Source organism: Lissotriton helveticus, chromosome 8 (assembly GCF_964261635.1).
Source record: "Lissotriton helveticus chromosome 8, aLisHel1.1, whole genome shotgun sequence".
In the NCBI taxonomy this organism is placed as follows: domain Eukaryota; kingdom Metazoa; phylum Chordata; class Amphibia; order Caudata; family Salamandridae; genus Lissotriton; species Lissotriton helveticus.
In genome coordinates this window covers 977,178,430-977,205,108 of record NC_136069.1, presented here as the reverse complement: position 1 = coordinate 977,205,108, position 26,679 = coordinate 977,178,430, and the positions used below count along the sequence as shown (strand labels likewise).

General features: G+C 45.9%; 1 protein-coding gene across 5 annotated transcripts in view; it reads left to right on the top strand.

Annotated features, from left to right (window-relative positions):
- Positions 1-26,679, top strand: part of RIOX2 (ribosomal oxygenase 2) — a 905,982-nt gene that overhangs the window by 117,707 nt on the left and 761,596 nt on the right. For all 5 annotated transcript variants that reach the window (XM_078657815.1, XM_078657817.1, XM_078657816.1 and 2 more), the window contains exon 2: positions 640-784. The gene's annotated coding sequence lies outside the window, so the exon portion shown is untranslated. The remainder of the gene's footprint in view (positions 1-639; positions 785-26,679) is intronic.

Genomic DNA, 26,679 nt, shown 5'->3' with positions numbered 1-26,679 from the left:
CATATCATTAGAACCTCTTAAATAGGAATATAGATGTTGAGCTTGCACACATAGCACACACGACTACTACTTAACCTTTGATCTCACAGTTAACTGTGTTTTCTCAGAACCCCTGGTTATCCCCCGTTTCTCACTCCGGGAAGCATAGAGTAACACTATCGGTAGTGAGCAGTGGCAACATTCCCCAAAGTAACGACCCCGACCCAGTTTGATGTCTTTTTATATTTACTACGAGGATTCAGAAGACAAATGCCACTGTTTCAAATATTGTCTAAAGTAAACATCCCTGAATTATATTAATTTGTTAAAATAAAAGTTGTGCAATTGTATATTTATCCAGTTAAAGAAATCTAAAGTCAAGTTGAATTAATATATAATTATTGGTGGAGAGCTATGCTAATGGGACCCAGCTTCTGAATTTGGTATCAATGCTTTTAGTTATCAGACATTATCGTGGTTGGCATACGAAGCTCCAGATAAAAAAAAACTCCCTTTCCAGGCTGATTTTCAAGAACAGCACATGTACTTGAAGATAATGTAGATGCGACCAAGAAAAAGTGCCTATGTTCTCTCACTGGACATTTTTTTGTAAACAGATTATTACTTAAACAGTAATTTTGTTGTTTTGTTTCCCCACAGGTGTAGGCTATCGGGCGCATTCTGTAGAGCACTCACAAACCAGTACTGCTGTCTTTCTGACCAGAAAACCCTACTGAAGAGTCGGTGGCACACATTTGTAATCTCTTTCAACTACTACCAACCCCAGATACAACTCAAGCTTCTGGTAGGTATTTTAGCAGCCGAGCAATGTAGGGCACATTAGCCACCCTGGATGCCAGTATCCTCTTTGTGAGTTCCGAACTTCCGACCCTACTGAAGCTTCTTCTCTGACACTGCCTCATGAAGCTTTTGAGATTGTAGGGTTGTGACAAAGTGAACTCAGGGGCTAGTGTAGGCTTTGCCAGCAGGAGTTTAACTGCCTTTGACAATTTTAGTTTTCCCATTCCTCCTTCCCTGCTCAATTTTTGGAATTGTTCCAAGGGAAACCGGCCACATATTGTTAAATTAACTTTGAAGTAAGTTCACCTGCTGCAGAGAGCGGAGTACGTTTTTGTGTCAAATCTCAATAAAGGTCATCCCGATATGTCACCTTTCAAACCGGCGAGTGCCTGTTTTTAATTACACTCTGTTATACGATCAAATTGAATCAATGTTTCCTTTGGCTTTTTTCACACTGCAATTGTTCATTCAATCTAGATGTCTTCTTTCTTGGTTCTTTTAATAATTGTGTTCTAAATCATCATGAGACAGACATAAAAGTGGGTGGGTGGGCGGTGGTAAGGGCCCCTTTTATGTACAGTGGACGGAAGTTTAGGGATTCTAATGTACTAAAAGATTCCTTTAAAGGCCTGGCCTGAGCCCGAACGTGTGCTGTCGCTGCAAGGTTTATTCATATTTTTTAATTAAATTGCTTAGAGCCCGCCTAATACTCACCATTGTCGCTGTAATTTTGTCGTGGTCATCCATCACCAGCTGCTTTCATTTTGCCTGTTTTCTCAGACGGCTTTAGGAAGGTTTTGGTTTCAGCCTGTTAGATTCCAGAAACACATATACACACAGTAGCTGAGGCGAAAAAAGAGTGCACACTATCTTTTCTTGAATTTATTATGTGCTAGTGTAAAACGTTGGCACAGGTCACACACCTCTGCGTTCCTTTAGAAGTAGCCAGAAGCAAGATGAATCTCACAAGACATGTAGAGAGCGTAAACAAACGTAAATTGTTTACTACGAGTTCCACTGGTGAAGTGAGCAGGTAGACCCATCCCCACTTCTTAATAGTTGAAACCAGGTATAAGTTATTGGTTAGTTTTTACCGCACTTCGACGCTGATTGCACGGGCTTCACTTGCTGTGGTGCAGTACTTCCACAGGCTTTGATTCCTAGTTTCGACAGTGAGAGGAATCAACCGGCAAGACGATTATAGGTGATGTGGTGCCATATTTAGGCAGGCTTAGCTACTGCGATGCTGTACTTCAACAGTGATTGCATGACTTAGAGCAGTGGTTCTTAATATGTGGTCTGGGGAATCGTCAAGCCTAATCACGGGCTCCTGACGGCTTACAAATGTAATAATATTAACAAATTATTAAAATGTATATAAATAAACAAGCACACTTTAGAATTGAAAATGTTAATACTTTCTCTAAATTTGAAGGAACTTGAAATTAGATGCTACAAATTAGGTTAGTATCCTCAGCTTGATTAATGGGAGCAGTGCAAGTACGCAAAACAGAATATAATATGGATAATTGGCCTTATTTGAATTTAGATAATCTCCAAACGTCCTAATAAAATGTAAATGTTGATTGTTTTTAATATTTGTGAATTAAATGAAATTATTTTTATTTTTTGTTGAATACATGATTTGTATTCCAAGCTTTGATAATAACCCTCTTGGGTTCTTATGTTTTGCATTTTTTTTAATTTTTACAATTCTAAATACACATACACACATTTTGGGTGCATATATTCCCACCTTAGTTGAGAAACAGAAGGGGCAGATTAACCTAATCATTACTAGTAATTTTAATACTCGTTTATGTGAAAGCCCCATTGAGCCAACGCTCCTAGGTGCATGCAAATGATGGGGTTACACATGGAACACTCTAAAGAGGAGGTCAGATTTAAACATCTATCTAAACGATTTTGATCTCGTTTTTACTTTGGATAAGTCAGATCTTGGTCAACCGCAGTGATTGTCCCCATATACAAGAAAGGCAGCAGGGACAACCCACAGTGTTACAGACCAATCTCGCTGATTGATGTCTCGGCCAAAGTATTAGGTAGGGCAATTCTCAACCGCCTGATAGAGTGGACTGGCACTCATAATACCTTGGTGGACACCCAGTACGGCTTTCGTACAGGCAAGTCAACAAGTGACCAATGTCTCAATTTATACCTTTTAGCAGCTAAATACATCAAGTCAGATGACGGGACCCTGTATATGGGATTCATGGACCTGGCAGCGGCATTTGACAATGTCAATAGAGCTAAACTCTGGACAATTATGTTTAGATTGGGAATTGACCCAGACCTGATCAATATACTTAAGGAACTACACTGGAACACCACTGCCAAGGTCCGCTATAGCGCGGGGGGGTGAGTACTTATCCCTTCCCGTGCTCTGGCGGGGTGAGGCAGGGGTGTATCCTGGCTCCATTCCTATTTTCCCTTTACATAAATGACCTAGAGAGTGCCTTGCTGACACTAGGAACTGACTGCCCAAGAGTGGGATCGCGCCATATACCGGTACTGTTGTACGCAGACGACGCGGTCCTTCTCGCTCGAACAGCAGTGAGTCTCCAGCTCCTAATCACCGGTTTTGCTAAATTCATGAGGAATCTGGATCTTTCTGTTAACCTAACCAAGTCTTTCATCATGGTGGCAGGGAAAAAACCTCACAAGAGATTTGTGTTTAAAATAGGAACTCATGTATTGGATACTGTGACTACTTTTCCATACCTGGGTCTCCTGTTTGATGAAAAGAATAAGTTTGCTCCACTGATTGCGGAAAGGTCCAGGAAACTTGTTTCAGCAAACGGGGCCATATTAAACTTCGCACAAAGGATGGGTCGTTGGTCTCCCGAACAGGTGATGACACTGTACAGAGCAGTCAGTACCTCCAAAGCCACCTACGGGGCAGAGGTGTGGGGTTTTAGGGATGCACACCAGATACAGGTACAGGAAGACACATTTTTCAAGAAACTTTTAAAGCTACCTCAGAGCATCCCGGCAGCAGTCACACATAAAGAGCTTGGCACCCCATATATATCTGACCTGATTAGAGTGAGACCAATTTTGACCTGGTTTAGAATTTGGCTAAACCCAAATGCTGAATTAACTAGACAGATCATTATGGATTGTCTCCGGAGAGACAGATGGTTGCAAATCCCCTGGTTAAAATACATTAAAGAAACCCTAGAGTCTATTGACCAGCAAATGTTATTTTCTGACCCTTCTAATGTGGATAGCTGTTGCAAATATCATGTCTGAAAGCAGCTATTAGAAAAATACGATCACAGGAGGAATGAACTTGACTCTAATAAATCCTCGGTAGTAGCCCACTCGCTTGTAAGCAATGAAATAGGTATGGAACCGTATCTCTTTTTAATCTACAGTCAACATGAGAGGTTTTTAATGACTCGTTTTAGGCTCAATTTGTTACACCATATTTTAGCTTACCCGTCTGGTTTTTCATTAACAATTGAGCAGAAGGGTGCCTGCGGCTGCGACAATAGGTCTCCGCAGGACACCCTTCATTTTGTATTATTTTGTTCTTTTTATAAAATGCTGCGTAGAAGATTCCTGGTGGATATTTTAAAGGAAGCAAAAATTTACCATGCCAAAACTGCTTTATTATTCTTGCAAAGAGCAACTGAGACGCGTACCTTGTGTACTGTTATGAGTTTTTTTTTAAATTGTGTTCAAACTAAGAAATACAAGGGGTTGATGGAGGATGATATGAATTTACTGCTCCCTTCCTTTGGTAAAAGCTTGTAAATAATAATATCTTTTAAAATCAGTTTTTAATATTGTAATGTTCAGTATGATTATATGTGAATATGTAATGTTATGTATTTTTATGATGGTTTTTAACCACCGAAATAAATAAAGAACTGAACTGAAGTCAGTCAGTTCTAATTAGCTTGAAGTGATCCCCAAATTTACTAGTGTTGTGCTTCTATTATTGACTACATTTTTATTTTGGCTCTATTGTATTCTATGATTTCCAATTTTAATATTTTGCTTAATGCGTGCAGTGATCATAACCCAGTCTCCCTAGCCTTGAGCGTGTTATGTTCACCTGCAGGTATTTCGGAGAAGACACTAGACACACTTTCGCCACAGTGTCAGGGCAGATGCGTTAGATAGACTATGATAGACCCAAAGCACTTTAAACATACATTGTTCCAAAGCTGCGCACAGGACATTTTAACCAGCCTTGACCTTAAAACCTCAGCTCATGTTCTTTTAAAAGCTTTGGGTAGTATTTCTAAAAAGGTAGGTGAGTTCCTGCAATTACCAAGTACTAAACACTGCTCAATTGCCCCTTAATGGTTTGACCCTAGCTGGTTCAAGGCCTTCTGTAACCTAAAACGGGCACTCAGAATTACACCCAGAGATGGAAAGTGGGTAGCCTCTTGCCTGCGTGCATACAAGGAGGAAACTAACTAGAGAAAAAGAGCTCTGAGGGCTACAGTTTGGGATGGCCTCGTACAGGCATGCACTGAGAAGAATTGTTCCACCTTCTGGCGTATTATCAACCAGCCTTGCTTTGCTTGTGAGAACGCCCCCACCCTATGTCATCGCATTTCGGCCTGTAAATGGGTTCATCATTTTGAGGGTGTTTACAACTGTCTGCCACTCTTGAGATGGAAACTTCAAGCCAGGAGAGGTCAAATCTTGTATTCTCCCCGGAGCTGACCACTCAGGGCATTAGGGGTCTCACCAAACAGGAAGCCCCAGGTCCTCACTGAATTCCTCCTGACTTGTATACTAGCGATGTAGAGTTCTGGGGCCCTGTGTTAACTATGATTTTGAATGCAGAAGTTAGGGCCAGTCCACCTGTGTCCTGGTATGCAACAGTTATAGTACCCGTCTTTAAAAAGGGGGATCAAGACAATCCCCATTGTTATAGACCCATATCGCTCATTGATTCTGTGGTGAAGGTCCTGGGGTGGGTGATAGTGAACATATTCAGAAGGTTGGGATAATGATATCATCTCAGAATCACAATACGGCTTCAAATAGGGCATGTCTACCACTGATCAGTGTATGAACCTCTACATGGTCATTAACAAACACACAGCTGCCCACTCTGAATCAGTCCACCTCACTTTCATGGACCTAGCTTCTGCCTCTGACCGGGTCAATCGTGTTAAACTCTGGAGCTTATTGGAGATGGGGGGGGGGGGCAAATATAGTATATTTTCTACTGGAACTTCATGTTAACACGTCCGCCTCAGTCAAATATCAGAACGATTCTAAATACACGAACAGTTTTAAATCAAGGGGAGGGGTCCTCCAAGGGTTCATTCTTGCTCTATTTTTATTTTTCCTCTATATAAATAAATGGCCTAGAACGGAGCTTTAATAGCAGGCAATGCAGATAGCCCCCACATCGGTACCCTCCCCCTACATGTGCTTTTATATGCGGATGATGGTGTGTTGATGGTCGGGACTGGTAGACACTTGCAAAGGCTCTTGAATTCTTGGATAGTTTTATGTGTGAGCTAGATCTGTCAGTTAATTTTACCAAATCTTTTAATATGGTCATGGGCCTCCAAGCAACAAGATCCGTGACATTTATTATGAGTAGTCCCATCTTGGCAAAGGTAAGGGCAGTTATTTGATTCCAATATGAGCTGGAAACCCCTAGTCACCGCAAAGAAAGAGGAGCTCAGTAGGTCTGCTGGGGCCATATTTAGCTACTCAACAAGGTCAGGGAGTAGACCGCTCAAAATATTAGTGAAGATTTATCAGGCCAAGTGTATATCAAAGGTCTTGTATGTGAACTAATCTGGGGTTATGTGGCTTCCATAGAACTTCAACTGAAGAAAACAAATTCCTCAGGTGCTTATTGCGTGCCCCTCCGAGCAACTCGACTTTTTATGTGGACGAGGACCTGAGTGTTAAGTATCTGCACAATCAGATAGCCCTTCGTCCATTGCTTAGCTGGATTAGGCTGTGGACGAAAGAGGAGCTCGACCTGAATAGTTACATTCTTAGAGATTGTTTGTCACTTGACTATGATTTATAAATTCCCAGGTTAAAGCACAAACAGGAATTATTCTTTAAGTAAGGAAGAGAGAGGAGCTCTTCGCCAACCTCCATGGAATCCTCCGAGCGTATTATAAGTGGGTAAAGCAGTTCTCCCTTGACAGGAATACTCTATTGAGGAAGGAGTTAGACTTGTTGAAACGCACTGTCAGAAAATATGTAATGTTAACCACCACCCAGGACATAGAGCCTTATTTAGACCTGGTGAAAAAGATAGGGACAAACATTTGCCCGTGTTATTTAGGCTTAAACTACTGCGCCTGTTTTTAGCTCATCCTAGAGGTTGCAATGATTTTAAATCCCTGGGTCCCTGCGGCTGCGACAGTTTCTCCGGTGGATACAATGCATTTTATCGTGTTAGGTACATTTTATACTGTGCCCTGGAGAACTTTCATTGTCCCACTACTTAAAGACAGAGGCTTCTCACTTGTCCGCGTTGCTCTTCTGTTTTTACAGATGCTAATGGAATAGTTTACCCTCACGAATGCTACTTGTTTTTTAAAAGCCACCATAACCCTTAGGCGCACACAGGAAGATTTATCATTTTGCAAAATCTTACGTTTCTTCCTCCTTATTATGATTTTTTTTAAATAAAGATATATATTGATTTATTGATTGATTAGAGGTGACGTGGTCAGGAGTGATGCTCTCAATGTTTTTTTGTTGTTGTTTTTTAAAAAAATTTTTATTGAAATTATTCACAAACAAAATAACAGAATCCACAAGGCATAAATACAATAAAGCATGATCATGGGTCCACGTAGGTAGCGCTCCAGCAATACAGCATGTACAGTGCATCCGATATCCGTGGAGGGGGAGGAGGCAGCGTGGAAACATTCAGTAGTACAGTCAACTATAATACTCGGAATTTCATTTAGGGGGATAATGTAATGTGTATACTTGTAAAGCGCACTGTTGCCAGTCGGCGTCCTGGCGCTGTATACCGCTGGGGAACCCGTCCTGGCTTTCCCTGTGGGATGGTCCCTGCTGGGAATCCCCAAGGTGGAGCCAGGCATCCCCGGCATCCCCGGCATCCCCGGCGTTGATGGGGCCATAAGGTAACATCGGGAGGTAAATCATGTGGGGGAGTACATACATTTCCACGGTATGCGTTCCATTGTGACCAGATCCTGCCCCACTTCTTGGGCCTACTCCGTGACAGATACACAGTTTTCTCCCTAAACATGCACCAATCCATGTTCTCCTTCCATTTCGATACAGTGGGTGGCCTGTGGGAGCCCCAGAGCTGTGCAATATCCCTTTTTGCAATCGTATTACCAAGGGTCGCCCAATTGATCTGTGCCGCATTATAATCATTGGGTTCCCAGACATTCAAGAGACAACGCCTGGCTTCGGGCATGAGCGACACGCCAGTGACCCGTTCCATCACAACATGCACTCGGGACCAAAACTCAACCACCTCCGGACATTCCCATAGAATGTGGAGGAAGGTGCCAGTCATGCCGCAGCCATGCTTACACGACTCGTCCAGAGAGTAACCCATGCGAACCAGACTCGGACCAGTAACATACACACGATGGAGGATCTTAAGTTGAACAAATCTAAGGCGAGCAGGTATGGCAACCTCCTTAGGCGAGGACAGAGCAGATTGCCAGTCCTCGTCATCCAGTTCTAGTCCGTCGGCAGTCCACAAAGCCCTGAGGCGCACAAGCAGATCAGCCCTATTATTGATCAGCTTCTTATAGATCAGTTAGATTGTGCTGTCGGGCACATGGCCATCTAGGATACGGTCCTCAAGAGGAGAGGACTCAGGAATATTGGTACCCACAGCAAAAACTGACAATAGGGCATGGCGGACCTGAGCATACCTAAAGAATTCTGTGTCACCGAGCTCGTATTCCGCCTTTAGCCCCTCGAAGGTCTTAACGTTACCTTTAGACCAGAGGTCACCGACCTTGCTTATACCAATCATATCCCATTTATCAAAGCCTTTCGTTCTCCACAAATTACCCAAACCTTCAAACTCATACAAAGGGGTTGTGCGGGTAAGTCTATCACACCACCCCAATGCCGCACTCGCGTCATGCCACACCCGTACAGCAATTTTAGTGGGTCCGGCCAGTGTTTTATAGAGCCTCTTGGAATATAGCGCCCTGTTGAAATTCCCCCCCCGGCAGAAGGTATTTATCCATTGCAAAAGCCGGGGCAGGACCGGGAGCATAAGTCGCGTGATTGACCGCACTCAATTGAGAAGCCCAATAGTAGCGCCTGATGTCCGGGAGGGCAATGCCACCGTCGTACCACGGAAGCGTGAGTTTGGACAGAGCAATGCGCGCACGCCTGTCCCAAACCAGTCGTCTCTGTAGACTCTCCACTTCACGAAAATAACCCGAAGGAACGGGGTCAAATGAATTCTGAAGTGTGTACAATAATCTAAGCAGCGACATCATTTTGAAAAGAGCCGCACGACCGAGCGGTGACAGTGGCAACTGACGCCAGCGTGTAACATCAAGCTTCAGCCGTTGGAGAGGGGGTAGCAAATTACGCTCGTAGCGAACGGTGGGGTCCAGAGAGACATAAATCCCTAAGTACTTAAAACCAGTCTCAGTTACTTGAATTGGAAATCTACGAGGCAATGGAGGGAGATCTCCCGCCAAAACGTAGACACAGGATTTAGTCCAATTAATACCGAGACCCGAGTTCTTCCCGAAAGAGGTCAGAACATCAAAAAGCACATTCAGGGATTTCTGAGGGGGAGGTAAGATATAGAAGGATGTCATCTGCGTATAGCGAGACACGATCCTCGAAATCGGGAGTCCACCGAATGCCCTTTATGGAAGGCTCCCAACGGAGCCATTCAGCCAACGGTTCTAAAGCGAGGGCGAAGAGCAGCGGAGACAGCGGGCAGCCCTGCCGAGTGCCTCGCCCAAGTGTAAAAACACCGGACACCTTCCCGTTAACCACCACCTGAGCCAAGGGCCTCTCATAAAGAAGTTTCACCCAGGCGATGAACACCGGGCCAAATCCAAATTTTGAGAGGGCCGCCCAAAGAAAAGGCCATTCAATGGTATCGAAAGCCATGGTAGCGTCAAGGGAAGCCAAAATGGCCGACTCAGTGAGAGTCTCAGCCCTCGCGAGAACTCCGTGGAGTCTCCGAAGATTAAGGGCAATGTTTCGATGTGGGATGAAACCTGACTGATCCGGATGAATCAAGTCCCCAATCGCCTTAATCAAGCGATTAGCTAACAATTTAGCTAGAATTTTGGGTTCGGCATTAAGTAGAGAAATAGGTCTGTACGAGGCACAACGGTCACGCGGCTTACCCTCCTTATGGATTACTACAATGGAGGCGAGTCGCTGATCAGCGGGAAGGGAACCAGAGCCCAAAGCCTCAAGGAACATCTCCCTTAAGTAGGGCGCCATTTTGTCGGGTCGCAGTTTATACAGTTCAATGGGTAAACCATTGGGGCCCATTGCCTTGCCAGAACGAAGGGAACGTATGGCAACTGCGACTTCGTCCACCGTAGGAGGTGCCTCCATGAGGTCTCTATCGGAAAGGCAGGGTAATGCAATGTCCCGCAGCAGCAAGCGGGAGTCCTCCTCATCTCTATCACAGACCGAGGCATACACGGTTCTGAAGTGGTCTACAAAACACTGAACAATCCCGACTGGGTCAGTAACACGCTCACCATCAGGCCTCTCAATCACCGGGACAACACGGTTCACTCTTTCTTTCTTGTCCAGCCACGCAACCAATTTACTGGCCTTGTTCCCCACACTATACAACCTGCCCTGTTGCTCTCTGTTCATCACTTTCGCCGCGTCAGTAACGAGGGCTCTGTAATAGGCTTGTTTCAAACTGAGGGAATGCAGTTTTGAGCGAGTTTCTCCAGATTCGAGATCATTCTCAAGTGCAATTATGTCGGTTTCAAAGCGCACAAGTTCCACATTTTTAGCCTTCTTGGCGGCAGCAATCAGCGACAGAGAATGCCCACGAATAACCGTCTTGAAAGCTTCCCACAATGAAACAGAAGAAGAAACAGACCCCACATTTTCATTGAAATAATGGTCTATAGCTTTCACCAGTTCGGAGCAGGTTTTAGGATTGCGGAAATACCAGGGGTTAAAAGGAGCCACTCTACCCTCACTGCCCACCCCGACCTCAAAACAAAGTCACAAGGGGGAATGATCGGAAATACCCCTGGGAAGATGGCGAACCTCTCTGATGGAGGAGGATTGGGCCGATGGCATTAAATAATAGTATAGCCTGGAGAGACTACCATGGGCCCCCGAATGGAAGGTGTATTGAAGCTGCGTAGGGTGCATCAACCTCCAGCTATCTATCAGCCCAAAAGTTTCCAGCAAGTCGCTCAGCCACATATGGGACCTAGCTAAATCCCTAGGGGGACAACGATCAGAAGTGCCAGAAACCACAGAATTAAAATCCCCACCAAGAATCCGAAGACCCTCGGGAAGCCCTAGTATGACCCTTCCAAGATCAGCATAGGTAGAGGCCTGTAGGCCCGGAGAGATATATACCGTGAGTATGGACAGCATCTTCCCCTCCCATCTACCAGTGAGCGCAGCATAGCGCCCCCTGTCGTCAAGCGTCACTTCATCGATTTCAAAGGGGAGAGAAGACCGGATGAGAATGCCCACCCCCCTAGAGCCAGAAGTAAACCCAGAGTGAGCGACTAGCCGGTATCCACGTCTATTCATGGCTTGACACGCATTACCTATTAGATGCGTTTCCTGCAGAAGAACGATATCGGGGGAATGGCGTCTGAGGAACTGCGACACAACCCCTCGCTTTATCCTGTCTCCCAACCCATTAACATTCCATGATAGCAGTCTCAACTCGCCACCCCCCATCCCAGAGAAGGAAGCAGAGCACACCCCACACGAAACCCAATGACCAGAGCAGATAAAAAAAACAATACGATGCCTTGTGAAAAGAAACAGTCACACACACACACCCCCACCACCCCCAACTCGAACCCGTTACAACGCCCCCCACCCTGCACCCCTGCGTACGACTCATGAGCCACCCCAACTTGCAGTGTGCCTGTCGCCCCGTCATAAAACTAATCTACGCAAAGAACCCAGGAGGAGGAGGAGGAACCCCCCCCCGGCCAATCTAAAATAAGAACAAGAGAACCAATGTCTAGACTCAGCTGAAATAGTTGGAAAGTTCAGATGCCAGGACCCACAGTGTCACTCTTGCTCCGGCGTGTCGCCGTCCGCGCCGCCGGGGTGCCCAGTTCGATCATCCCTTTTAGGCAAGGAATCAAGCCAGTCACTAACACTGTCCGGGCGATCAAAGAAAAACGCTCGTTCCTCATACTCGATCCGAAGTCTGGTCGGAAACAACATGGCGTACTTAAGGCACAAGTCCCGCAGCCGGCTCTTCACTCCCTGAAACCCCAGTCTCTGCCTTTGAACAAGCGGGGTAAAGTCGGGATAGAAGGTCACGGTGGTATTTTCGAACTGCACAGGGCCTTTGTCCCGAGAGGCTTGAAGGATAGCGTCTCTATCCCTAAAATGGAATAGTCTTGCAATAATGGGTCTCGGGGTGCGCCCGGCTTCACCTTCCCGCCTGGAACTCGATGTGCCCGTTCAACAGCAAAGAATTTGCTAAGTCCGGCGGGAGCGAGATAGTTCGTGACCAGGTCTTCCACAAGAAGGTCGGTTGCAGGGGTCTCGGGATTTTCAGGGACACCGATAATGCGTACATTGTTACGACGGGCCCTATTTTCATAATCCTCGAGACGACGGGCCATCATGTCATGAGAAGAACGCAAGTTACCGATCTCGGTCTGAGCGTCCGTGACATCAGTAATCAGGCTGGAAGTCTTCAAATCCAACGCCTTGACCCTCTCGTTAGTCTTTGCCAGGTCCGCTCTAATCAGCGTGACATCAACGGCCACCGTGTCGATCTTGGAGGCAAGGGTCTCATACTGCTGTCCCATGGAGGCCTTCATACTGGTGATGGCACTCATGACGTCTTGCAACGATACTTCTGAGGTCGCAGCAGGATCAGCCTTAGGATCGTCAGGAGTAAGGCCAGCGCCACTGGGGGATCCCTTTAAATGGGTGTAATGATCCATGATATTCGTCTGGGTCTGTCCCCCACGGAGAGGTGTCTTGGTCTTGCGTCTCTCAGCATCGGGTCTGGTGGCCATATTGGAAAAAGGACCCCGGAGGGGCCCGCGCGACCTGGTGAAAATGGCCGGTTATAGCGTGGCCAAAAAGACAACGAAACTGGACCAAAATAGCGTAAATGCCAATAAAGCTGGAAACGAGGCACTCAGCAGGGACGGCACACAGCAGTATAGTAACACCAGGCCGGACAAAGGGTCGATCAGAGCAGCGTTTCAGTCAATCTGAGCCGGGAGTAGAAAAACGAAACTGAAAGTTAGGCTAAGGCCATCTGGGGGAACAATTACAGTAGTGCAGTTAAGGAAACATTCCCGAGCTGGCTCACAGTAGAGGTCCCTCTTACACAACTGAACAAGGAAAGGCTATTACTTTTACTGAATATTAAAAATAAACTAATTTTTTTTTTTGTGCTGCGCCAATAGGTATCGCCTATGGAAGAGCTATTGGCCTTTCAGCATTTTATTTAGCTATGTTGTCACAGATGTTTCAATGCGCATGGACAAAGTGAACTTTTTCTCTAGCCTGCTTCTGTGTATTTCTGTATTGTAACCTTTACCATATCATCCAATATTGTTAGGAAACATGGGGCGTGAAATAGCAAAAAGGAGAGTACCTGGAGCACCCATAATCGGCTGTCAGCAAGGACCATGCAATAGCTTTTTTGCCTATACTTTCAGCCATGCTGCACAGCGTCCATGCTGTTGTACATGGCTAATACGATATCACTTTGAACAAAATATTATCATTGTACATATCTGTGTAAAAATCCAGAACAACATCGACCATATCCTAGATACGGGTGAATCCTTCCTGCTTGTTATTCTATAACTAGCGGCAGCTTTCAACACTGTTGACCACTCCAGACTACTTACCCTTCTCGAAGAGCTCTTCTCTTCAGCTTCAAAGAGGCAGCCCTCGAATAGCTTACCTCCTTTCTCTCCGGGCACACTTAAATTGTCAAAGCCAACAACTGTGTCATAAATGCAGCCCCTATCATCTGTGGAGTGCCTCAAGGCTTCATCCTAGCCCGACGCTCTTTCACCCCTACGTAGAACCACTAGTTGAAATCTGCAAACGTTTGAACGTATCCACCAATACTCTGACGACAGTCAAATTTACCTCAACACTAAATGACATCCTCGTCTCGAGAACACCTTTACTCCACATTCATTCGTGAATGATTTTTTTTCCCTCACTCTCAACCATTAAAAGACTGATTCAACCCTGATCTAGTACAGCACCTCAGTTTACTTGATTTATTACCCACCTTAGTTCTATCGGTCTGATTACTGGAAATAATTCTTGACCCCTCCTTAACCATGGTCAAACATATGAATAAATACGTTATTGAAGCTGGAACTTTTTATTGAGTTTTTTTGGTGCATATGGGTTACAATCAACGGCAAAACATGAAAACAGTTAACATGTAGTATGGGTTATTCTTTGGCATTACTGTCCCATTCTATACATTGTAACTGGATCAGCTTTCGAGGATACATGTCGAGGCATTAATGTAAAATCCTACATTAAGACATATTGTGGGCTTGTACTGCTCATGTTTGAGAAGGCCATTCCCAACTGGTCTCATGGCCCCCATGCTGTACAGTGAAGTGTGCGAAACTTCTAAAAGATCAGGGAGGGGAAGGAAATAGTTAGGATTGGGGATAAGTAGGTGTGAGCATGAGCAAAGACTGAGAGGATGACTGCAGGGGGACCATGTGAAGGGGGGGGGGGTGTCTCCTGGAGCGCGGAAGCCCATGACATGGGGACGATCTGCCAGATCCGTTTAATGCGAAACAGCAGGGAGACTATTTTGCATTGCTTGGTGTGCTGGCGGGGCAGCAGGCCTATTGTACAGTACAGTATAGGTAAAATGGGGAGGCTCCGGAGGAAGGGGTGATATATGATAGAGATAGCTTGCTGCAGATTCCTTACCTATGAATTTCCCAGGCGTCAGACTGGATCCTGAAGATTTTTCATCGAGCAATACCCTTGCGTGTCGGTAGGTGGCGTCCGTCGGCTCCACATGACATCATCCGAGCCAGAAGTGACGTCTGTGTCACATGTATAGGTGCCACCTCGGCGCACTGATGTCAGTTCTTTTCTTTCTGTGCCAATCAAGCACTGATCCATGAATAGTGCTACCCTCTGTCCCTTTTTTACAAAAAAATTTGAAATTGTGTTGACCCCTTTTTTGGTGTGTAGGTAATACCATGTCTAGAAAGACTAAAGGGTTCAAGCCATGTGGCGCCTGTTGCCACTCCATGTCGGTGACGGACCCGCATTTGTTATACCTATGGTGTCTAGAACACGACCACAACTCAAAGTCTTGCTCCGACTGCCGGGTCCTGGCTCCAAAGGCTTTGAGGGAGCGGTCCCTAAAGCTGCTTGTGTCCCGGCAGGCGACACATCGTCGCCCGACTCCTCAGAGGTCCTGATCAAAAGGAAGGTCCTGGCACTATTTCAGGAGTCCCAAGTCCTCTCCCTCGCACTCAAAATCATCTGACCATTCAGGTCACCGTCTGTCACCATTCAAGACTGAATAAGGGTTGGAACATGGACTTGTATGCTCCACACCACCTCAATTTTCCGAGAGCAACTCCCGCCCAAATGAGAGAATTTTATGAGAACATGCACTTTATTTTTGGGCGGCCAGACCCCTCCACTGCGCAGTCGAGACCCTCACGGGGTCAGAAGGGGCTCCATCAGGTTCAGCACCGGTGGCTCTGGCCTCGATGACCCTTCCATGGATACGGACTGCGACCGGTCTTGCCACTGCAACCTTCCCCGACTTCTCCAGCCCAAGTCTAATACCCGACGAGCGGTAGCTGGTACTGCTTCACCAGACGTCAATTTAGGCACAGACAGGACCTCTATCTCCTAGGCGCTTCCTGAGCCTTATTCTACAGGGCTAGGAATGGGAGAAGATTGAAAGGGGTCACTGAATCCTATAGAAGACCACCCCAAGGGGGAAATGGACTGGCATGAGGAACTGAGTGAAGCTAGTGGACTGGATACTTTTCCAGATACTGGCATGATCTCTCCCCCCTACTGTGGCCAGGGAGGAGGGAGTGACTTACACTATGGCGGTGCAAAGGGCAGCTGAGGTCCTGAACCATGAGCTTCGGTGGTCGGTCAAGATTAACATCTCGACAAATGTGCTACATCCTGGGGTTTCCTCTTCAGAACCCTTGGTTCCTTTTAATAAGGCCCTCATGGACGTACTACTGGGAACCTGGTCCAAACGATGTACAGGGGCTCCTGTAAATAGAAAGAATACCCGCCCCCAACGCCCTGCCCGGCGACCCAAAATTCCGCACTACTCACCCAACCCCAGAGAGCTTGGTAGTCCAAGTCTCTATGCGCCATGGCGCGTTCCCTTCCGCTCCCCTGGACAGAAAATCCAAGAGGCTGAAGAGTTTGGCAAGAAAAGGTTTTCTTCTGCAAGCCTTGCATTGCTGTCAGTGAACACTGCATGCTTATTGCGCTGTTATTCCATCACTGTGGGAAACAGTTACTTAAACGCTCCGCACTGGAGCGTTTTAAGGACTCACAGGCTAGGCCTCTCAGTGGCTGCACGTCCCCAGTCTGCCTTTTGCCCCTTTTGTGGCTACGGAAGGGGCTTTAGGTTGCATCAGCCATACCCCAGCCACCAAGCAGCGCAGATTCTGCAACCTCTGCATGGGTGCTGTTTGTTCCAACCACACAAGTCAGGTGGCCAGAGGTCGGGTCAAACCACCAACTCCAGACAGCTTCAGTCTACAAATTCTCCTAGTCTCGTCCTTCCAGAGCATGGGCATCCAGTTGGTGGGAGGATCAGCTACCACCGGCAGAGCATCACATCCGACAGGTTGGTCCTTCAGACAGTCTGAAGGGACTACTCCCTCCCCTTCCAAATCACCCCTCCCTCCATGCTTCTATCCTCCGAACGACTGACGGAAGACCATTTAATCCTAATCTGGGAAGAAGTCATAACTCTCTTGGCTAAGGGAGCCATAGAAAGGGTTCCTGACCCAGAATTGGCTGTGGTTGCTCTTCCCGCTACTTTCTGGTCCAGAAAAAGGACAAGGGCCTTCGTCCTATCCTAGACCTACGAGCCCTCAACTATTTCCTCAAAAAGAAAAAATCAGATGCTCACAATAGCTCATTTCCTGTCTACACTGGACCCGGGAGACTAGATGGTGACGTTGGACTTGCAGCACGCCTATTATCACATTCGGTCCTGCCTTCCCATCGGCGCTACCCTCGATTTACAGTAGGCCATGGGCATTTTCAGTTCACTGTGCTCTCTTTTGGCCTTACTAGTGCCCCTCGGGTGTTCACCAATGTGATGGCGGTGGTTGCAGCTCGTCTGCACAGATCAGGGGTTTCATGCTTTCCCTACCTCCACGACTGGCTGCTGAAGGTAAGCTTGCCTCAGGCTGCCTTCTACCACCTCCAGACTACGGCGAACCTCCTGCATTCGCTGAGGTTCACTATCATTGTGCCAAAGTCACACCTGACTCACTCTCAGACACACTATTTCATCGGAGCCGTTTTGGATAAATTACAGTTTTGGACCTGAATGGTGAGCTCAGGATATTTAGGGTATGATCTCCATGGCTCAGCCTCTCTCCTGGATTTCTTTAATAATGACGAAGGCTGCTGGGCCTCATGGCCTTCTGCATCCTGCTACGAACACATGCCAGATGGAATATGCGGGCTCTGCAGTGGGACCTGAAGTTCCGGTGGGCGCAGCATCGGGCGAATCTCTCCAACATGATCCAGATCTCGGAGGGAATTGCACAAGACCTCCAGTGGTGGCTAACGAACTGCGATTGGCTTACAGGCAGACCCCTCACCCTTCTCCAACCACCTCTCATAGAAGTGACAGATGCATATTTTCTGGGATGGGGCAAACATCTGGCAGAGGTGGAGATTAGGGGACTCTGATCTGCAGAATCCGGACTCCACATCAACATGCCGGAGCTCTGAGCGATCTAATTGGCATTGAAAGTCTACCCTACATCAAAGGAAGGTTGCTTCAAGTGTTTACAGACAACGCCAACCCCATGTGGTACTGCAGCAAACAGGGCGGATTGGGGTAGTGGAATCTTTGTCAAGAGGCCCTGCGCCTCTGGACATGGATGGAACAGCAGGGCTTAACCCTGGTGGTTCAACACCTAGCGGGTTACCTGAACACCAGGGTGGACGAACTCAGCCATCAATGCCTAGGGCATCACGAGAGGTGGCTCCATCTGTAGGTGGTGCAAGGTCTCTTTCAGAATTGGGGAGAGCCTTTATTAGATCTGCCCGCCTCCGCAGAGAGCATGCAGTGTCAGGAGTTTTGCACGCTGTAGTTTCCAAGAACGCTTTTGCTCAGAGACGCTTTGTGTCTCGACTGGAGCTCAGGCCTCCTGTATGCCTTTCTGCCCATACCGCTGCTTCCCGAGTTCTCTAGAAGAAGAGGAACGACCGGGCCCAAGTCATCCTTGTGGCTCCAGACTGGGCACGGGGAGTCTGGTATCCTGAGCTTCTGCAGAGGAGCATTGGTCCTCAGGTCAGGATGCCTCTTTGGTAGGATCTTCAGTTGCAGCAGCAGGGGAGAGTCCTCCATCCAAACCTGTCAACTCTCTGTGCCTTATTGCATGGAGCTTGAGCAGCAGCAGTTGATAGCTATCAACCTTCCTCCTGAAGTCTGCAATGTTATTCTGGCAGTCAAGGTTCCCTCCACTAAGTCGATACACGCCTGCTGGTGGAACAAATGTGTAATATATTGCACAGAAAAATGGACTGACCCTCTTTTTGTATCCTTTTCTGATATTTTGCTTTTTTATTTTGTCCCTTGCCCAGCAGGGCTCTGCTCTGGGCACATTGAAAGGGTATCTTTCGGCTTTATCTGCCTTCCTGAGGCTGCCAGACCAACCCTCTTTATTTAAATCACCAATTGTACATAGATTCCTGAAAGGCCTTGTACATATGGTTCCTCCTAACCCTTTTATTATGCTCCAGTGGGACCCTAATTTGGTTACTGCTTTCCTAATATTGCTACTTTGAAGGCCCTGCTTAATTGCCCCTCTGGCTGGTCACTATCAAAACAGCCTTGGCAATTACAGCTGCTTGGAGGGTGAGCGAGCTGCAGAGTTTATCATCCATGCACCCCTTACTGATGATATTCCCTTTCAAATTAGTGCTTTACACTAGGGCCTCTTTCCTTCCTAAAGTGGTAACTCCATTTCATGTAGGGCAGTCTGTCACCTTGCCAACTTTCTCCACTTCCCTCTAAAGAAGGGAGGGACTCCACCACTAGGACCCAAGAACTGCATTGTTCTTCCTTGACTGCACACAACCGTTCCAGCTGGAGGGCCAACTCTTCGTGGGGCACGTTGGAGCGAAGGAAGGTTATGAGGTGCAGAAGAGGACCATCAAAATCTGCTGTGCTCTGGCTCAGAAGCAGCCTCTTGAAGGCTTAAGGGCTCATTCCACCAGAGCTAAGGCTGTTAGTAGCCTGAATTCTGATATTGCATGCACCTTTCCCCCTCCTGAGGCGGAAGCCGGGAGGTCTCTTGCCTTTCCCTGTTTTAATTGTGTATTTTAACCTTTGTGGCTCGCAATCTGCCAAATTTATCACACCTGATCCTGATAGGTGTTTGGGACCCCCCAGCGCTCAGCAGCGCCTAGAAATTGTTTCTGCCCCTTCCCTACAGCTCCGGTCCCGCTCTCGGCCGAGTATTGACGCCGAGAGCGCTGGGCGCCGGTTTTGGCGGCCATCTTGGGTCGGGCTAGGTAACTGAGGCCATTGACAGCGCTATAAAAGGCGCCAGGAAGAGGTAGCCGGTAATTCTGATATTGCATGCACCTTTCCCCCTCCTGAGGCGGAAGCCGGGAGGTCTCTTGTCTTTCCCTGTTTTAATTGTGTATTTTAACCTTTGTGGCTCGCAATCTGCCAAATTTATCACACCTGATCCTGATAGGTGTTTGGGACCCCCCAGCGCTCAGCAGCGCCTAGAAATTGTTTCTGCCCCTTCCCTACAGCTCCGGTCCCGCTCTCGGCCGAGTATTGACGCCGAGAGCGCTGGGCGCCGGTTTTGGCGGCCATCTTGGGTCGGGCTAGGTAACTGAGGCCATTGACAGCGCTATAAAAACAGACGGTCATGGCTCCGCGCAGCGGACGCGATCAGCGGACGCGCCGGAGCTGCGCCGGAGTCGTGCCAGAGTCCTGCCCATCTGCACCTGTCCGCACTCGACCGGGCTCCGGGCTGAGGGACTCTGGCACTCGCACCTGCTACTCCTCCGCGGACCTTCTTGCACTGAAATCTGACAGGTACACTCTATCTCCCACTATATGTACCACTCTCAGGGAAAATCATATACTGCACCCTCCTAGCGGAAAGAATTCAAACCGCTCAACCCCTCTAAAGGTAGCCACCCTCAACACCAGGTCACTACAGAAACATCATTTGGAAATCTTTACTCTCTTACAGGACGAGACTATCGATATCCTAACACTCACTGAAACTTGGTTGAGTGATGTTTCTTCCCCAGATATCATTGCCGCCCTTCCCAGCGGATATGACATGATCTGGCACAATCGACCTGAGGGGACCCGAGGTGGGGGAGTAGCAATGATTTTCAAAAAGCAATTTATGGTAACCAAAATCCTAGCAGAGACCATAAATATCGTCGACCTACTAGGGATAAAAGTTACTTCGAATAACTCCTGTCTCATCATCCTAACAGTTTACTGCCCACCCCAAAGCACTCTCATGTTCAATGATCTCTTTATCCCTATTATTTCTGATCTATGCACACGTTATAAAAACATCTTGGTAACGGGTGACTTTAACATTCATTGGGATAAAAGTGATCAATCTTCGGCTGTCCAGACATTACAGACCACCATGACTGCCCTTGGATTAATACAACTTGTGGAAGCTCCTACCCACATAAAGGGCCATATTCTAGATCTCATTTGGTCCTCGATACCAAGAACAGTCATTACAAATATCTTACCTTGTATTTGGTCGGATCATTATCTTATATCATATGATCTACCGCACAATATCTACCAGGCCAAACTGCCGTTAAAAACAAAAAGAGTACGCCAATGGAAGAAAGTAACTTCCGAGACCTTAACTAAAGCCCTGCCTAAATACAAACAGAACTCCTCTATCCTTGCTGATAGCTCCGATTTAGACTCAAAGTATGGTGCAATAATAACCACCCTTTGGCAATCAATCGATGAGCTAGCCCCTGAAAAAACACAAAAAGTAAAAGGTGCAGGGAAAGGAGCCCCCTGGTTCACCGAAGGCTTACGTGAACAAAAAAGGAAACTTCGCTACCTCGAAAGATGTTGGAGGAAATCCAAAACGGATACTGACAGGGAATCATTTAGATTATTGTTTCACTCCTACAAAAAGCTTATTATATCAGCTAAGAAGGATTACTATGAGACACGCATCAATAAGGCTACCAACATCCAGAGAGAGACCTTCCAAATCCTGAAAGAGCTGAGTAAGAAGGAAGGAAAGGCTGATATTCTGATTGAGTGCGAGACCTTTCAGGGTTACTTCCTGGAAAAAGTAGCGACCATCCTGTCCGATATCAAGAAGGACAACCCAGCCTCCTCTACCGAACTTCCTTCACACCCTCCACCCCCTGTCCTCACTAGCTTCCCTGAAATCGATTCCACCACTCTGAGACAACTTGTATCATCCACCAAATCAGGCTCCCCTCCGACCCCTGTCCACCTGACATCCTTCGGCTGGCAATACCGCTCCTAGAAGATCAAATCTTAGACCTTCTAAATACCTCATTAGCCACGGGAACTTTACCATCTTCCTTCAAAGAAGCACGCGTCAGACCCCTGTTGAAGAAGCCCGGAGCAGATCCCACTAACTTAAATAACTACAGGCCAATCTCCCAGCTGCCATTTCTGTCAAAAGTACTAGAACAGCATGTACTAAAATCACTGTCTTCCCTCCTGGAATCTCACCATCTTCTCCAGGAGCGGCAAGCTGGTTTTCGTGCCCACCATAGCACAGAACTAGTAATGCTGTCGGTACTAGATGAGCTAGGATGCATGGCTGACGGTAAAAAGCCAAGCGCCCTGATTTTATTAGATCTCTCAGCGGCGTTTGATACCGTCAGCCATGCATTGCTCCTGGACAGACTGGCTAGATGTGGGATAGGAGAGCAAGCCCTTAAATGGCTAACAGCTTTTCTGACAGGAAGGACGCAAAAGATCCAGTTGGCAGACCAGGTCTCAGATGTGGGCATGCTGGCCTGTGGAGTCCCGCAGGGATCGGCACTCTCTCCGCTTTTATTTAACATGTACTTACAACCATTGATTGAGTCCCTGGCGAACATGAATTGCAAAGTCTTCAACTACGCCGACGATACTCAGCTGTTGCTGAGTATCGACAATACTCCATCGGCTCAGTCCCTGGCCCAAGACGTTCTACGATTTACAGTGAATTGGATGTCGTCCAATTTGCTGAAAATCAATCCAGACAAGACGGAAGTGCTTGTAGTTTCCACCTCTACTTCCCCCTGGAATGATTTGTTTTGGCCACAAGAGTTAGGACCTACCCCAAGGCCCTGCCCCAGTGTTAAGAGCCTTGGCATGAAAATTGACCAGGAACTCTCAATGGTCAACCAAGTATCCACCGTAGTTGGCTCCTGCACCAACCTGATCAGACAAATACGAAAACTCGCCCCCTTGCTCTCGAGAAACATGCTGCAAACCATTGTATCAGCCACCATAGTGTCTAGAATAGACTATGGCAACGCTTTGTACCTCGGCCTCCCAAAGAGTTCCATTAACCGTCTTCAGGTTATCCTGAATGATGCAGCACGCTTGATCTTTGGATTGCCGAGGAGGTCTCATGCCTCCCCTCTGCTCTATAGGCTACACTGGCTGCCTATAGCGCAGAGAGTCGAATTCAAGAGTATGTGTATCTGTCACAAAGCAGTCCACGGACAGGCGCCAGCCTATGTTAAAGAAAGGCTCAAGCTATACGAACCAAAGCGCGCCTTGCGATCGTCCGGATCTTTCCTGTTATCCTGTCCACGCTTCAAGTTAACAACTAAAGGAGGCAGATCTTTCTCAGTTCAGGCACCAACCATCTGGAACAAGTTACCGGAGGCGCTGCGCATGGAACCTAACCTCCTTCACTTTAGGAAGTCCCTGAAAACCTTACTCTTCAAGGACGCTTTTCCATCTCAATAATTGGCTATTAGATCAGACACCCCCGCATTTTTATTCCATCTTTGTTGCTGTACTTGGTCAGTAGCGCTTTGAGACCTGTCGGTGAGTTGGCGCGATACAAAACACAGTTACAAATTACAAATACTGCTTTGCAACATGGAGTCCCACTCCTGGACATCTGTCAGGCAGCATCCCTCCGCACATTCACCAAACATTACTGCCTGGATAGCGAAGTGTACAGAGATGGCCATTTTAAAGGTAAGGAATCTGCGGCTAGATGTCTCTATCAGATGGACAAATTTCTTACCTTCAGTGGCACCTTATCTTGTAGAGACATGATCTAGCCGCATATTCCTTACCTACCTAACCATTCTTCCCGCATTGCAGACAAGTTTCTAGGTCAGGACTGTTCACTTTCAGGGCCCTAGTTTCTTAGAAACACACCCTATGTCAGCACTCTTCATGGCTCTGCATTTCTGGCGTGGAAAGTCTTGAAAAGTAACTGACGTTAGCATGCAGGGTTGGGGCTATATAGGTGTTTGCGAAGTCACTTCCGTCTCAGACAAGGTCATGTGGAGCCGACCAACGCCACCTACCGGCGCCCCTGGGTATTGCTTGAAGGAAAATCGTCCGGATCAGTCTGACGCCTGGGAAATTCAAGGGTAAGCAATCTGCTGCTATATCATGTCTCTACCAGATACGATGTTACCAAAGGTAAATGACTTGTCCATTAGTTCCCGAAATTGAGTGAGCATGGTATCCCAGTTCAAGCTGGGTTGCTTAGCTTAGAAAGAAATCCATAATTAAGACTCATCCTACTTGACCAACCTCCTCAAGACAATGGGTGGCTCGAGAATCCTTAGTAGAGAAAACCTTTTCCTCGAAAAACCTCTATAAGGCCCTTTTCTTATTTTGGCTTCTTGTTTGATGCCTCTTTGAGTTGGTCCATGCTCGAGAAATACAAATGCCTATTATGTGTTAGGGAGTACACTGTGTCTTTGACTTTACAAAGTGCCTAGGTTATAAATCTATAGAAGCTATGATTAAATATATAATGCAAAGTGCATATCGATGGCCACCTATGGATGTGACATCTGGGGATATGTTTCTGTTCAATCGTTCCAGCTAGAGGAGAACAGATTTATGGGAAGGCAGTTATATTTACCTAATAGCGTTTCCTAAAAGGCAGTGCATGAAGAATTTGGCATAAGCTATATATTTGATTTGAAACAGTTACATCCTTTGTTGTTGTGGATCAAGGTTTGGTCAAACCACATACAATCTTGAATTGTCTCGCCCGGGGGGATTATCTTGAACTCACTAATGCCCTTTCAGTACCCTGGCTGAAATTTGAGCGACCTGAAATATTTAATTATTTAATCAGCCAACAAGGGTAACTAAGGCTGATGTGATTTGGACTTTGTGGAATAAAGCGAAAGAGAGAAAGAGGCTGGACAGTGCTGAAACAGTCAGTAAGAAATGTAGATGTGGGTGGGTCTGCACACCTAAAAGTAACCAATGTACTCGGAATATAATTAAAGTTATCAAAATATATGCGTGCGAAGTATAGGGAAAGGGTACCACAATCCCTAGATACAATGCTTAAATGGAGTCCTTGAGACCAAGAACTATACAACGCACAGCTTTCTGGCAATCCTGCCTCAAAAGTTATAAATAAATCATTTTCACCAACGTTTCCTGATATTTAAACACAAAGCATTTTGCACATTTATTTGCAATTTTTCACATAAATTCTTAAGGACATAATGACTCAGTATATCTGAATGAAACATACGTTAAATGTGAAATCAAAAAATCGAAATCAGTACATCACAAGTAAAAAAACATTAATCAAATCAAAACAACCCAATGCATTTCGGGTTCAACAGAACCCTTCTTCAGGGGTTATGATAAGGCTTCTATGTTCAAGTTGTCTAGGCGGGTTCAGGTAACAAATCTACAACAAAAGTATTGATAAAAGTCACATATTAATAACTTCCTAAGGTTTGCATTCTCCCATAATACCAAAGTTTCTGTGTAAAATCTAGAAAGGCCAAAAGAGTCCAAGAACCAAGAAGAAATCGAAAACTGAATGACAACCATGCCGTGATTCACACATCTAGAATGAATGTGAAGTGAAAAGATTCCTAACCATAGTGAATTATATATATATATATATAATATATATTTTTGGGAACTATCACGTTCACTTATTTCATTCTGGTTTTTTTAATTTAATTTATTTATTCAATTCTGTGTTTTTCATTTAACTTAATTTATTTACTTCACTCTTTTCGGGACTTTACAGCATGCGAGGGTAGTCTAGAACCCTGCACTGAGGAGATTAGTGGAACCGCCATATTGGAGCAGGTTGTTGTTTTTCACGGGTAGTCCTTTTTTCATGTTTATACATGACTTACATCACATTAAGCATTGGGAAGACTCGCGTATTTTGACCGAGTCTTCCAACTTGTGGATTAACGGTGAAGTCAGTGACTGCATTGCTGGAGGCAGGATTCGTTCGAAGATAAGGTACTTTCAAAACACTATGGGCTTTATAATTACGAGGAGATGCTTAAAACGAATTCACTTCTAACAGCGTCTTCGTTTTGTTTAGGCTTTTTCCCTGGAGCGAGTTTTCTCAATCTGTAACTGTCAACGTGGATGGTTTTCTTATCGTGTCTATACCGGTAAGAAGGGAATGTGTTTCCCGATGTTGAGATTTTGCTAGTTCATCCAACTGATATTTGTTACACCGGAGATATTTGTTATCTTTATAGAGAGACGGACTGCAGGATGTTTATACACGGAGTACTATACAATCTAGCAGATTTCATTTGAACATATCAGACATGGTAGGCATATTATTTCACATTTATTAGATACTGGGGTCCACTACAATTAGGTTTGTTTTTTACAGCATTTTTTACCTTTAACTGGATGACTTCTCCTCACCACTTTAAAACAGTGTAGAAATTAAGGTATTTGTGGACATACTTGTTATGATATAGTTTTTAGAGCACATCTATAACTCTTGAGCACACTATCTATATATATATAATTCACTATGGTTAGGAATCTTTTCACTTCACATTCATTCTAGATGTGTGAATCACGGCATGGTTGTCATTCAGTTTTCGATTTCTTCTTGGTTCTTGGACTCTTTTGGCCTTTCTAGATTTTACACAGAAACTTTGGTATTATGGGAGAATGCAAACCTTAGGAAGTTATTAATATGTGACTTTTATCAATACTTTTGTTGTAGATTTGTTACCTGAACCCGCCTAGAGAACTTGAACATAGAAGCCTTATCATAACCCCTGAAGAAGGGTTCTGTTGAACCCGAAATGCATTGGGTTGTTTTGATTTGATTAATGTTTTTTTACTTGTGATGTACTGATTTCGATTTTTTGATTTCACATTCAACGTATGTTTCATTCAGATATACTGAGTCATTATGTCCTTAAGAATTTATGTGAAAAATTGCAAATAAATGTGTAAAATGCTTTGTGTTTAAATATCAGGAAACG